At 41.7% G+C, this 13,322-nt stretch overlaps 1 protein-coding gene and 1 long non-coding RNA gene across 2 annotated transcripts in view; one reads left to right on the top strand and one right to left on the bottom strand.

Moving 5' to 3' along the window:
* LOC125930940 (uncharacterized) overlaps nt 1-8,374 on the top strand; it is a 43,466-nt gene extending 35,092 nt beyond the window's left edge. The window contains exon 3 of the long non-coding RNA XR_007460313.1: nt 7,849-8,374. This is a non-coding gene — a long non-coding RNA (uncharacterized LOC125930940). The remainder of the gene's footprint in view (nt 1-7,848) is intronic.
* Nucleotides 1-13,322, bottom strand: part of CNTNAP2 (contactin associated protein 2) — a 1,963,583-nt gene that overhangs the window by 270,842 nt on the left and 1,679,419 nt on the right. The window lies entirely within an intron of this gene.

Below are 13,322 nucleotides of genomic sequence, written 5' to 3'. Positions count from 1 at the left end.
AATGCCAAATTCAACCAATGGCATCTCCACATGCTTCTCATACCATCTCCTGTTGTCTTTTCGCGTGGCTCTTGCCTCCCTGGCTTTAATACCTCCCCCTCCAAGTCACCCTCCACAGGGCCAACAGGACAGCTTTCTGAATAGACATAATTGGTGACCATTGTCACAAAGGTTGCCAGCAGATGCAACCCCCCTCAAACCATAATGACATTTTGCCTCCGTTTTCCTTCTTTTCTTCTTAGTCCCAGTTGACAAAAATGCTGTTATTGGTCGAGAGAATGATAATAATATATACTAACTAATATTTATTGACCATTTATTGGGTGACTCACGGTCCTGGGCACTTAATGCACATCATCCCACCTGAGATTCCTAAATCCTAAAAGATTTTGCTGCCAAAATCTGCCAATAATTTGCTGCCATTATTCTGCTCTGCAGATAAGGCAGGTGAGACAGAGAGAGAGAGAGAGAGGGACGAAGTAACTTGCTGAAGTTCACTGGGTGAACGAGGTGCTTCTCAGCGAGCCTGTCTGATTCCAAAGCCTGCATTCCTAATCATTTCCCTCAACTGCCTATTTCTGTCATGCTTAAAAAAATTAATAGAGAATATTCTTACTACACACATTTAAAATAATGTCTCTACTATGGTGGGTGGAAAACAGGGATGGATTTGAGCCAATCTGCCTATAATCTCTTACTCCGTTGGGTCAGGGTGGGCTTGTCACTATGCTGCCTGTAAAATAAACATGCACAAGAGGACCAAACCCATGCCTCCAGCTTCCTGAGTTCACACCTTAAATTTTTTTTGAGCTCCTGGTCTTTCAGATGCATTAGCTGTGGAGCCATGAAACTCTTTCTGTTGTAAACAGACTGGTTAGTTAAGTATTTTTCCAAGTGTGTTCGACAGAACACTACTTCTGGAATTCTGGACTATTGAAAGCATATGAACTATGCTATTTATTCAAGCTCCATATAGGTTATTAAAGAGCATCCCGTGTTTTAGTGCTCTTTAGAAATTATGATAAATGGGACAAATCACTATTTGAGGAGACGATGTAGAGGACTACCAATTAAATCATTGATCTGTGTCATCAGGAGGCAGACAGGTGAACCAAAGCTTTAATTATTTGCTTTGTTTTGTTTTTTAATTTTTTTCAATGTTTATTTATTTTTGAAGGTGAGAGAGACAGAGTGTGAGTGGTGGGGCGGGGGGGAGGGGGGGAGTGGCGCAGAGAGAGAGGGAGACACAGAATCTGAAATAGGCTCCAGGCTCTGAGCCGTCAGCACAGAGCCCGATGCGGGGCTCGAGCCCACACACCGCGAGATCACGACCTGAACCGAAGTTGGACGCTCAACCAACTGAGCCACCCAGGCAGCCCTGTTTTGTTTTTTTTAATTGAGACTGTGATGCTTTCTTCTTGGCAATGCTCTTTGTACATCTAATCGATCACCTGCTCTTAAAGGACTTCGGTAATAGGCGGGGACCCCTGCCTCTTTCTGACGCTCCTCTCGCCTAATGTTAACCAGGGATTTGTGGCCACAGCACCCCAGTCTTACTAGATTATGTCTTCTTGAGAAATCAGAGAAAGAACACGCTGACAGAACAAAAGCTCAGCACGTTCAAAGCGAAGGATTTTTAAACCACAGTAAAATGTTTCTTTGAAAGCTCCTTTCTGACTCAAAACTGTTGGGTTTTGGACCTCTGCAGCAACACTTTCACCCCTCATGAAGGCAGCTGCTGCTGGTTTCCTCAACCTTCTCTTAAATCCAGAATGCAAGTGATTTGCAGCCTCAGTGGGGACCCACCTGCCTCTCTTCCTTCATCCATCCAAGCCAAGAGCAAAATATAATGAGTTCCTCCAGTTTTTCAGGGAGGCTTAGGAGCTCTCCTGGCTGGCAGTCCTTTTGGAATTATGCCATTGGTTAAGATGGAAACACCTGATGCAGATTTCTGTGTGGATTCATGCGCTATTCACCAGACGAAACAGAAAATAAGAGCTTTCCCCCATTGAACACAATAGAACATCTGCTTTTGTTGGTCAACATTTAACCAAATGGTTGTAAGAATTAGGAACGTGGTTCCTCAAGGAAATGAAGCAGATTGCACCTTAAGATCCAGACCAGAGCCTTATATGCAGTTTACCCTGCCTTCCTTACCTGAGTGTATGTTATTTGCAGTTAAATTATTGGCACAACGAGGTATCTCCTGGGCCACTTTGGTGCAGGGCACACATGTCTATCTCCCTCCTTCTTTCTGGTTCTGTGGTGGGAATTTCAGCAAATTACCTCTTTCCTGATGATCATAAATTCTTTATGTCTCGGGAGCCTGAGCGAAGTTGTCTGATCTGGGCCCTGTACCTCTAGGTCTGTCCTTTAACTCTCCCACATACCCATCTGCGCCAACTCCCAATCAGCTGGGGGGCTTTTTCATTCTCCCACTCCACTGCTTGGTTCTCTTTGGCTTGTGGTGCCCCTGAGGTCACAACCTAACCTGTAGAGACACTCAGTGGGAACATCGCAGTACGTACTGCTAAATGGGATGTATTAAAATCACTCAGGATGAACACCAGAAATGGACAAAAAGAATGAAGGAAAAACTCTTTCCAATCTTTTAGGTTTTTCTCAATCATAAATAATGATTTCTTAGAAGCAAACGGTTCTATTTGTTGACTTTTTTTAACCTAAAGAAAACTGCCTTTTTCTCGTCCTGATTTCGTCCCTACGCGTTGGTTTCTGTCCATCATACGGGAGCCAAATTAGGTAACTTCATCCTTAAATCCATTACTTGTCAATTTTGAGAACAGGATAAGAATATTATTCCAAAGGGAAGGTGTAAATTGTTACGTAAGGGTATGAAGTATTGGATTCAGACAAGTATAAAAACAATGAAATCTAGATGAATATCATTGTTGATATTAATTATTGGTGAGTGAGAAAGCAAAATGCAAGAAGTATTTACCATACGTGATAGATAAAAGGATACTACCTGCTGCTGGAAATAAATCCATATTCTTATGCATGCATGCGCTCACACATGTAGGAAATTCTAAACTCAATTCTATGAACGTGTATATGGTTTGGGATCTTTACAGAGCTGAGCATAAGAAATATTTCAGTGCATTTGGCCCATGCAGAAAGAATGAGGGTCAAATGTTTCAGTGTAAAAAAAAATGTCTTAGTGGTCAATGAAACTACAGATTCTCAGAAAAACAGAGCATAGCAATACATAATCTTATTTAGAAAGACCACCATGAAGTTATGATGCTAAAACAACACCTATTTTCCGTCTCTGTCCTTATTAAATTGTAGCCACAGCAGTCTTTTCACCTACCATTGATCTTCCTGGTTACCCCTTGTCCCCAGAGTTTGGACTTAGAGATTATTCTCTACTATTTTCTGCTACTTCCGATACAGATGCAGATGTATGTTTTGGAGCAGTAAAATGAAGCACAATAACACAGAACAAATTGGAACGAGACTTGAACATACTGTTGTTGCCAGAATGCAAGCGTGGTTTTGGAATGTTGAAGATAGAACCAAAATACTAAAAGGATGGAGTCAAGTTAGAGATTCCTGCTGGCCAACTTTTGATGAGTTAGCATTGAGACAGAGACAGAGAGGAGGAGGAGGAGGAGGAGGAGGAGGAGGAGGAGGAGGAGGGAGATAGGAGGGAGAGGATTCAGGGGAACATGAATTATGGCTGACTAAAAGTTTAGTCTGTGAAAGGTCAGTCACTTATAACAATACTTAGAAGAGAAAAGCCAAGGGTTAACAGTATGGGGTATAGTCAATGGGGGGCTAATATATGTGGGTATGTTGTTTCATCTGCTAATTAAATTCCTGACTATAAATTATATAATGTATACACACACACACACACACACACACACACACACACACACACGGTAATATAATAGGCACAAAACCAGTAAGCCAACTAACCCTAAGAAAGGTACTTATTATAATGACATCAGAAAGGACCAGCCAATAGCTGGAGTCACACAAGAAAACTGGACTGAGAAACAAGGACTCACAGTTCATTAACACCAGTGACCACTCCGCGTAAAAAGAAATCAACAGTGACCTCAAAAACAATAATTTGAGCTAGTGTCCTGGAAAGGAGAATGAAAATGTAGGCTCAGTGCATTATCTACTAGCAGGTAATGCTTCCAAATAATCCTAATAATCTTAATAAAATACCTTAAAAAATTCCCAACAAGATATTCTAACAGACGAGGTCAATACATTATAATAATGTGATAACATAATAGGTTTGGGGACACTGGCCAAATCATTTGTGAGGAAACATTATTGTAAAAATTAAACCAATTTGACATATGTGGATTTAAATGAAGTTTAATCTGATGATCACTGGCTAGAATTTAAATCTTAGAACCTAGGACCTGTGTCCTTACCAAGAGCCCATTGGTTCATAACCTAGGTTCGGCATTCTTGGCTACTTTGAAATGGTTGTACAGCATATAGTTGAAATGTCAGGCATGTTACCCAAGAAAAGACTAAAAAAAAAATATGAATCAGGCTAAGGATAAAAGACATTTAAATTTCCTTTTTGCATATTTATAACTGGTTTTATTCTCAAATTACTGGTTACCTTTGTATTTATAACAATTTTGTGAGAGTCTTGTATACCTTTAAGGTATTTAAAATATTTAGGAAAATTGGATACATCAGAAGTTTTTTTCAATTAATGCTTAGAAATACTTAATTAAGGGGTGCATGGGTGGCTCAGTTGGTTAAGAGTCCGACTTCGGCTCAGGTCATGATCTCACGGTTCATGGGTTCAAGCCCCACGTAGGGCTCTGTGCTGACAGCTTGGAGCCTGGAGCTTACTTTGGATTCTGTGTCTCCCTCTCTCTCTGCCCCTCCCTCACTCGTGCTCTGTCTCTCAAAAATAAATAAATGTGAACAAAAATTAAAAAGAATTACTTAATTAAATGTTTGTAATCCATGTATTAAGTGTTGGGGAAATTTAATTTGTTATATCTTTAATTTTTGGCTCTTAGTGGTAGTAGTAAAGAAGTGATCTATGGATATTTGGGAAACGTTGATATATTTTTTTAAATATAAAAAAATGAACATGAGAGAAAGCACAAAGAAAAAGAAATGTTTCTTTCTAAAGAAAGTGCTATCAACTGAATGTCTGTGTCTCCCCACCCCTCCATTTACATGTTAAATCCTAACATGGAGAGTGATGGTTTACGGAGGTAGGGACTTTGGGAGTCATTAAGTCATGAGGGTGGAACCCTCATGAACGAGTTTAATGCCCTTATAAGGCACCCCAGAGAGCTCCCTTGCCTCTTCCACCACGTGAGGACACAGAGGCAGGTGTCATCTATGAGCCAGGAAGTGTGCTCTCACCAGACAGTGACTTGGCCAGTGCCTTGATCTTGGACTTCCCAGGCTCCAGAACTGTGAGAAATCAACGTCTGTTGTTTATAAGGCACACAGTCCATGGTATTCTGCTATAGGAGCCTGAACAGACTAAGACAGAAAGGATCTTTATAAAATCCTTTGATTTTAAAGTAACAGTTCCCATGAGGACATACTTTCAAATGTCCCTCAACAGATCAAATAATCGTGGTAAGTTGCTGGCTGGGCAAATTAAACTCCCTGAGATTGTTTTCTTCTCAACATTGCATCGGAAGGGCACTTCTGACCTAAATGACACATTTAATTAATGATTTAATAGTGGCAGATCCAGGTTCAGGGCTGGTATCCACAGAGAAAATACAGGTGACAGTAGACATCTACTGAAAATTTAATATGGTGGAATAACTTTATGGAAAAATGATAGGCAGTGTCATTCTATCATTTCCTTTCTTAAAAGGGCGATGGGAACACTGGATCGTGGAGGTCTATGATCTCCTTGCTAGAGTTAACAGGTTAATGATTTCAAAGGGCTACATCCAATGGATTTTTCAGAGGGGAAGGGGATAGAGGCTGGTGCTTTGACCGCAGGTAGGAATGGGCTGACTTCTGCAAGGATGTCGGTGTGGATACGCATACCTTGGGTGGTGTCAACTGGTATTTCCTTGATTTTGTGCAACTGTTTCCCAACCAGACTGTGCCCCAAACCCTCCCTATCCATACAGATTCAGGGGAGTGACTAATGAGAGTTACGAGCAGGCACCGAGGAGGGTAAGGGACACTGTGATTCTCCCAGACCACCTAAGCCTCCTCCCTGCACCACCAGATGGAACACCCCAAAATGGTTGCTCTTGGATGTCTTGCCAACCTTATTCGGTGGGGGCTAACCAGATTTCATTTGATTTAGAAACAACATCAAAAGACCTACTTCATGGAACATAAGCAGAAATTTCTGGTAGGATTGTTCAAACTGAAGGCAGGTCACCTTCCTGTGATCACCCTTCTCCATCACTCCAGTACATCCACCCCTTGCCATTGCAACCACATAAGTTGCTCTGCTCATCCGTGTGGGCTGTGTGGGTGGGCCTGTCTTCAACTCAACCCCTGGCCCACCTACAGTACAAGAACCACCCCCCCCCCCCCAACTACAGTCTCTGCTCTGCCTTCATCTGCTTGGTCAGCCTCTGTGACTGGCCGCACTTGACTTTCATCTTCCCCATCACCACACCACACCTGCTTCCCCATAACACTGAGTGCGCCCTATCCATCAGTGTAGACACAGTCCAGGCATGGTAAACAGAGACGTTATTCTACCCAGAACCTTTTTTTTTTTTTTTAAAGAAAGAGCATATGTTTAATCTTAGGAAATTCTAAAGAAAACTATTATATACATTCAAAACAACTGTCAAAAAATTTAACGTTATGAAAGGAATGGAAATTCGATTAAAAAGTAAAAAATCAGGGTCCAACTACAATCTTTTTGTTTTGGGAGCTAAAAAAAAACAAACCCACTGGTAATCTTTGAAAAGTAGTTCAGAGATAGTACTTAGGATAGAGGGCTTAGTGAATTAACAAAAATCATGTTGTCTTTCTAAAAGAGATTTTTACAAGACTTTTTATCTTGCAAAATGAAAAGCTATTTTGAAAAGCACTGATGTTTAATAACCAAGCTCTAGCCTTATAAAAACAGGAAAGTTCACGTTTGGAGCTCCATCTTTAATGATCACTATTCTCCTCCAAAAATGCGCTTTGCTCTAAGCAATAGATAAGAACACATCTGACTTGCACTAAATTCTCACATCTTTATGTATTGATATAAATCATCCAAAGAGAAATAGGTAGTTTCCAGCAGCTTTAATTAGTTTTCCATATATGTAGGTCATAATCTAGTTTCACTTAGATCTTACATTTAGTAATGGCTGTTAAATATAAATTTAGTGTGTGCTCGGGAACTTTAATTTATAGACATCTCCTCACAGAGAATATGGAGCATCAACACTGCTTTCCTATTACTCAGAGTTTTGTCACTAGCCTGAAATTGACCAACTAAATGACTGTCTTGGGTAACACATAGCGCTGTAAAACCGAGCATTGACTTATTATGAAATAAACAGCTTGAAGGATCATCTGGGTATTTAATATCAGGACTGGCTCGTTTTCCCATCACACTTGATAGAAGAGCCAGCCAAATCGCCTTGAATGGAACTTTATTAAACAAAACAATGTCATTTCTGTATAGGTTGCTTCTTTAAGTGCGTCCAGATCATTTATGAACATAATAAAAGCCCTTCCCAGCCCTCTCCTCATGGTTTCTCTGCACAAGAGGCTCGGATGAGTAAAATGTAAATGACCTATCATATCAAATTGTTATTGCAGTGAATTAATGATATTCAACAAGCTAGGTAATTGTGATACGATCTTCTTACATTACAACGCCTGTCCCTTTCCTCCTCCCTCTAGCATTCCTCTGAAAGAGAAAGCAAGAAAGAAAAAGGAAGAAATAACAAATAGTGATTTTAAAGAATCTTTGGGAAAGAATTATATTCAAGGTCTGAGAGCCACGGGAGTCTGAAGATAAAAGAAAAGAAAAATGCTGTGGGCATCCGAAATGTGACAGTTTGCACAGTCCCGGGGGCAGGGAGCCAAGCCTTTGCTGTTTCGCTGCCAGGGAGTTTAATAGAAAGACCTGCTCTTTGATCACTGTGTGGGATCCTGTGACTGGGGAAGAGCCGGCCCCCTCTCCTGGCGCGGCCAGGGACTCTGTAAAACTCCTGTGTGTGTGTGTTTTTCCACCAGGTGGCAGCAGGATATCAGGTTTGTACGCAAATGGGCATCGCGGTTTAGAGTAATGAACGCATTAAAGGAAAAATAAATGCTGCATCTTGTGAGAGTTTATATCAAGAAACACGGCCTTAAGAAAACACAATCTTCCTCCTTGAAAATGTTTCTCACTTGCGAGTTGTTGGAACACAGGAGAAGTTTTGTCTTCCAGATTATCCTACAACGAGACGATAGCATTTTGGAAATCTGCAGGTCTGTGGCCAGCGAGGGAACTTGAGACACCCGTTCAGAAAGTGTTGGCTTAACTGATAAGGGAAAGAAAGAATTGTTTTGTCTCTTCTCCTTTTCAGAGATAGAGGAGACCCTTCGTTCCGTAATTTCCAGAACAACGCAAACAGCTAATAAACGGTGTGCTGAGCACTCAGTGGGTACGCATTCAAAATTTGTACTTCTTCATGCACAAAATTGTACTTTATGTTTTTCAGAGTCTCCAGAGATGAGGCACATAATCACCAAGTCTGAATGTCTTAGGAAAGAGGCATCATCAGCCTCTTTCTTCAAACACAAGTATCTTGTTTCATGCGTAAGGGGAAGGGTACGCAGAATGTTTGAATGTCTTTGCCTTTGCTCATCTCTTTGGTGAGAAAAACACGTAAACTTCAATCTGCTTCCTTCTCCTTGCCTCTGATCTTAGAGATACCTTTTCTTCTCAGTGTTAACCTACCTGAAACTTTTTTTTTTAAGTTTATTTATTTATTTTTGAGAGGAACAGCAAGTGGGATGGGCAGAGAGAGAGGGAGACAGAATTCCAAGCAGGCTCTGTGCTGTCAGTGCAGGGCCCGATGTGGGGCTTGGACACACCAACCACGAAATCATGCCCTGAGCCGAAATCAAGAGCCGGTTGCTTCCGCAGTGGAGCCACCCAGGTGCCCAACCTACGTGACACTTAATTCCCCACTCCACCCTCCGAATGTGCTGTCTGCAGCTAGTTTTCTGCAGGAAACAGCAATGGAGTCAGAAAAACCCCTCGTCCCCGCTCTGCGACTTGACATAATTTCTCTCACGTTACTCGGAAAGCTAAATGAAAAAATGTCAGGGTCAACTATAAATTTTGTCAGTCGTGAATTGTTACATAAACTTAAGAAAGTCATTACTTTCGATGCACCTTCCTAATATCCTTTTCCTTTGCTTTCAGGTTATCTCCTATCTTAACAAAACACAAGGCAACAAGGCAACAAAGCAACTGGATAAATTTGCCGTCTCCTTCAGGCCCTGATCTGGAATGGATAGTATATATCGGCGTCTTTTACATCCCTCTCCGCCTACTTTCCCCCGACCCTTTATAATCTGGTTTTTCTCCAAATCTAATGCAGTGTTTCCTCGAGAGCCATGAGAATCCCAAACTTCCAGTCCAATGGCCCTTTCTTGGTCCTTATTCTCTTTGACCCTGCTGACCTCCATACCGCCCTCCTCCCCCGTTTCATACAATTCTCTCTCTCTTGATTGTCATATTGTGTCCTGGTGGATACCCTGGTTCTAAACGTTTCCATCAGCATTTAGATGGAACGTTCCCTCTCAGCTCCAAGCTGTCCCTCCCATGACTCATGAGCGAAGAGGCTCACTCATTGGCTTTCACTGTTCTCCTGGGCTTCAGCATGGCCCATGTTGGATGTCCATCAGAGAGCCTTCAGGCCTTACCATCTGGGCTGTCCCACCGTTATTGGTCTCTAGTCGCTGTGGTTCCAACTCTGATTTAACCCCTTCGACCTCTACCTGCTGTTGAGATGCCCCTTTTGTAGTGCCTCACGTACCTGCTCCTTTCGCTGTCCCCCTACCCTAATACCCTTCCTTATGCTTGCTTCATCTGTAGGCCTATAACCGGTTGTTATTCTTTCCACGGCTGGATCTTCTAATCCTGCTCCCAGAGGCCCGCTTCCTGCACACATTTATGCCATATAATCTTCCAGTGCCAACCTCGTTTACCATATACTTGGAAAAGTCACCCCTCTCAGGTCCCAGTTTCCTTGACATACCTGCCTGCCGACTCACACTCACCCTGTAAAGCTTAGTTCACCTGTCATCTCCTCCAGAAGCTTTCCGAGGTCCCTCGTCACTCACCCCAAATCACCCCTTGAAATACAGCAGCCCCTACCGTTGTAATATACACTGGTCTACAGTTAACTGTATTATTTCACTTCAGCTATTGACTTCTTCAAATGTTTCTCTCTTCTTTTTTCTCTTTTTGTCATTTTTTGAAGTCTCTTTAGGGAAGTCCCTGTTGCTCATTCTTATTTTGAATCCAGCACTTAGCACATGCGTGATAGGAATGCTCAGCACATAAACATATACCGTATGCATGCATGGTTTCCATCTACGCCCCAACTCCCCTGTCTTCTTCCCATTCCATGCCCAACACACCCTCACCCCCACACACACATTTTTGTGGAAGCACACCAGAAAAACAGCCTTATGGTGAGGACAATTCATACAGCCTTTGGGAACTCACCCTCATCTCCAAAGCAAGGGGTGTAGGGGAGAAAACAACCAAGATCCCCACAGAGGTTGATACTTGAAACTTGTTTTCTCACTTTTTCCCCCCGCTCTATCATCTTCATTACTAATATCAGTAAAGGTGGCCCTAGACAAAATATGTTCTGTACCGTGAGGGTTTAAATTCAATAGATCTTGGATTAGTATATTTCTTTGGGGAGCCACAGGTGGAGAGTTACTCAAACTCCCCTCCCAGGCGCTACGCAATTCCTTGGGGGCATTTATGCCAAGTGCTGATGGCTTGCATGGATAGGTGCATCAGTTAGCACGGACCAGCAGAACACACAACCCTGGCATCTCAGTGGTTTACCACACCAAATGTTCATTCCTTGCATCTGTTACATGTTCACTGCAGGACCAGCTCTGCTCTATATCACTCTCACTCTGGGATGCAGGCGGAGAGGACCTAAACCGTCTGGGGGACTGTTACTTGCAGTGACGGTGGAGGGAGGGAACAGGCTGAATTTCACACCGGCTCTTAAAGGCTCTGATGCAAAAGTGGCCTGTCATTCTGTTCCCCCATCGTAGGCCGAGGCAAGTCTCATGGCCACGCCGAACTTTGATTCAAGGAATTCGGCTTCAGTGCACGCAAATTCAGCCCTGGGCTTGAAAGGAGGAAAAGCAGAATATTGGTGGGCAGGACGAAAACCAGAGATTGGATGGGAAGCACTCAAAGTGGGTGCTACCATGCAGTCACTGGACACGTTTGTCCTTCTCATTTCTCCCCTTCTACAAAACACGGATATTTGCTGAATTTTGTTGAAGTTGTGAACAAACGTAAGATAAAGCGAACTTGTTTTGAAATCCGGATTTCAATCCATTTGCCATTTTACAAAAATTGTGTACGTTTTTCTTCTTGGAAAACCAAGGTGAGGATGTTAAAAATAAGGATTTGATACCTTTTCTTTATTGCTTTAGATAGGATCAAATGGAAGGCCGGAAGATCATTAAGTTATTTTGTTTTTACGTACACTGATCTTTTGCACGTGTGAAGCCATATTTACTAAGGTATGCTGTAGTTGAACCCAAATGGACTGTTCTCTGGTAGGATCCCAGGCTCAGTATGAGAAATAATTTATTTTGGCAATTAACATTATAAGAAAAACGGGATTAAAGTAAATCACCTACAGCTTGTTGAATTTTATTTTAAAATAAATAACTGTACATTGACTAATTGGGACCTTGTATAGTATGTAAAGTACATTAAAATACTTGGATAAGGCACTTGTTTATTTGCTATTTTGGGCCAGTTCTAATGAGATGTAATTACCCAGATGATACTTTTACTGATGAGATAATTCAGGCAAAATGTGTACCTTGACTACCTCCATTTCATTTTGAGCATGTAGTTTTACATCCGAAGGAAAGAGAGGTTTAATAAACAAATGACGTGCAAATTCTGGCCCCTGAAAGACTCTGCTGATGCTTTCTGAATTTATTTGAGTGTCCACAGTATTTCTCAAAATGGGAAGAGCCAACATTCATGGTCTATGGGACGTTGCTCTCAAGCAGCAAAACAGAATATCTGGGTGAAGAAGACTAGAGGGTCATAAATTATCATCCAGGGAAATTAAAATGTACCTTTTAGAACTACAGATGTAAAATCAAATGTTTCCTTAACAAAACAGAAATTAGTATTTTCGTATTACTGCAATTTTTCTCAACCTTGAAGATAATCACACATTATGGTTCAGGTTGCTCTGTTAGGCCCAGTGTACCCCATGGGCATAAAGTTTGTGTTGGCAAAACTTTACATATGTAGGTAGATTTAGGCCAAAACCTTTGTTTTAAATATACTGCTAACATTCACTATGTTTACTAACAACCAAGAGGAGGCCAAGTCTCCTGTGATGGCAGAAAGGAGATGTACAGAATCAATGTCCACAGTTTACTTAGAAATCAGAGCCGTAATAGGTCTACACCAGGGTCTCTCGATGTTAGCATCGCTGACATTTTAGGCCAGATAATTCTTTGTTGTGAGAGCCTGACCTGTGCATTACAGGTGTTTAATAGCACCCCTGGCCTCAATTCACTAGATGGCATTAGCCCATCCTATCCGCACCCCTCCATACCCAGTGTGACAAAGCAAAAATGTTCCCAGTCATTGCCAAATGTCTCCTGGAGGGCAAAATCGTCACCCTACCGTTGAGCACTACTGGGGATACACTAGGAGAGTTTTTGCTGCTCTTAGATCTGAGCTGTCGTCTTTCTTATGAAATTGCTTTTTCACATTTAATTAATTCTAGGTTTTCTGTAATAACCTAAATCTTTCATTACATCGAACTATGTGACTAATTGTTTAAATTGGTTCTGATGGCCCACATTTTATAGATAAATACATGTGTGTGTTGGGGGGGGGGATAAGAAATACCAAAGAAGACATACAGACTATTTTGAACGTGTCCCCAAACTCTTTCAAATATTTGATTTGAAATTTGGGCCCCACTTTGGCACCAATATTTAAATAGCTGTAGAATGTAACGGTGACACCGTCCGATTGCTTTCTCAAGTTATAACCAGGTCATAAAATCAAGGGATTTTGGAAATGACACAATCCAACCCCTTGATTTGAGCGGTGAAAAAACTGAGGTTCAGAGAAGGTA

Source organism: Panthera uncia, chromosome A2 (genome assembly GCF_023721935.1).
Source record: "Panthera uncia isolate 11264 chromosome A2, Puncia_PCG_1.0, whole genome shotgun sequence".
Classification (NCBI taxonomy): Eukaryota; Metazoa; Chordata; class Mammalia; order Carnivora; family Felidae; genus Panthera; species Panthera uncia.
Note: the sequence above shows the minus strand (reverse complement) of the source record. Positions and strands in the feature narration are given on the sequence as shown.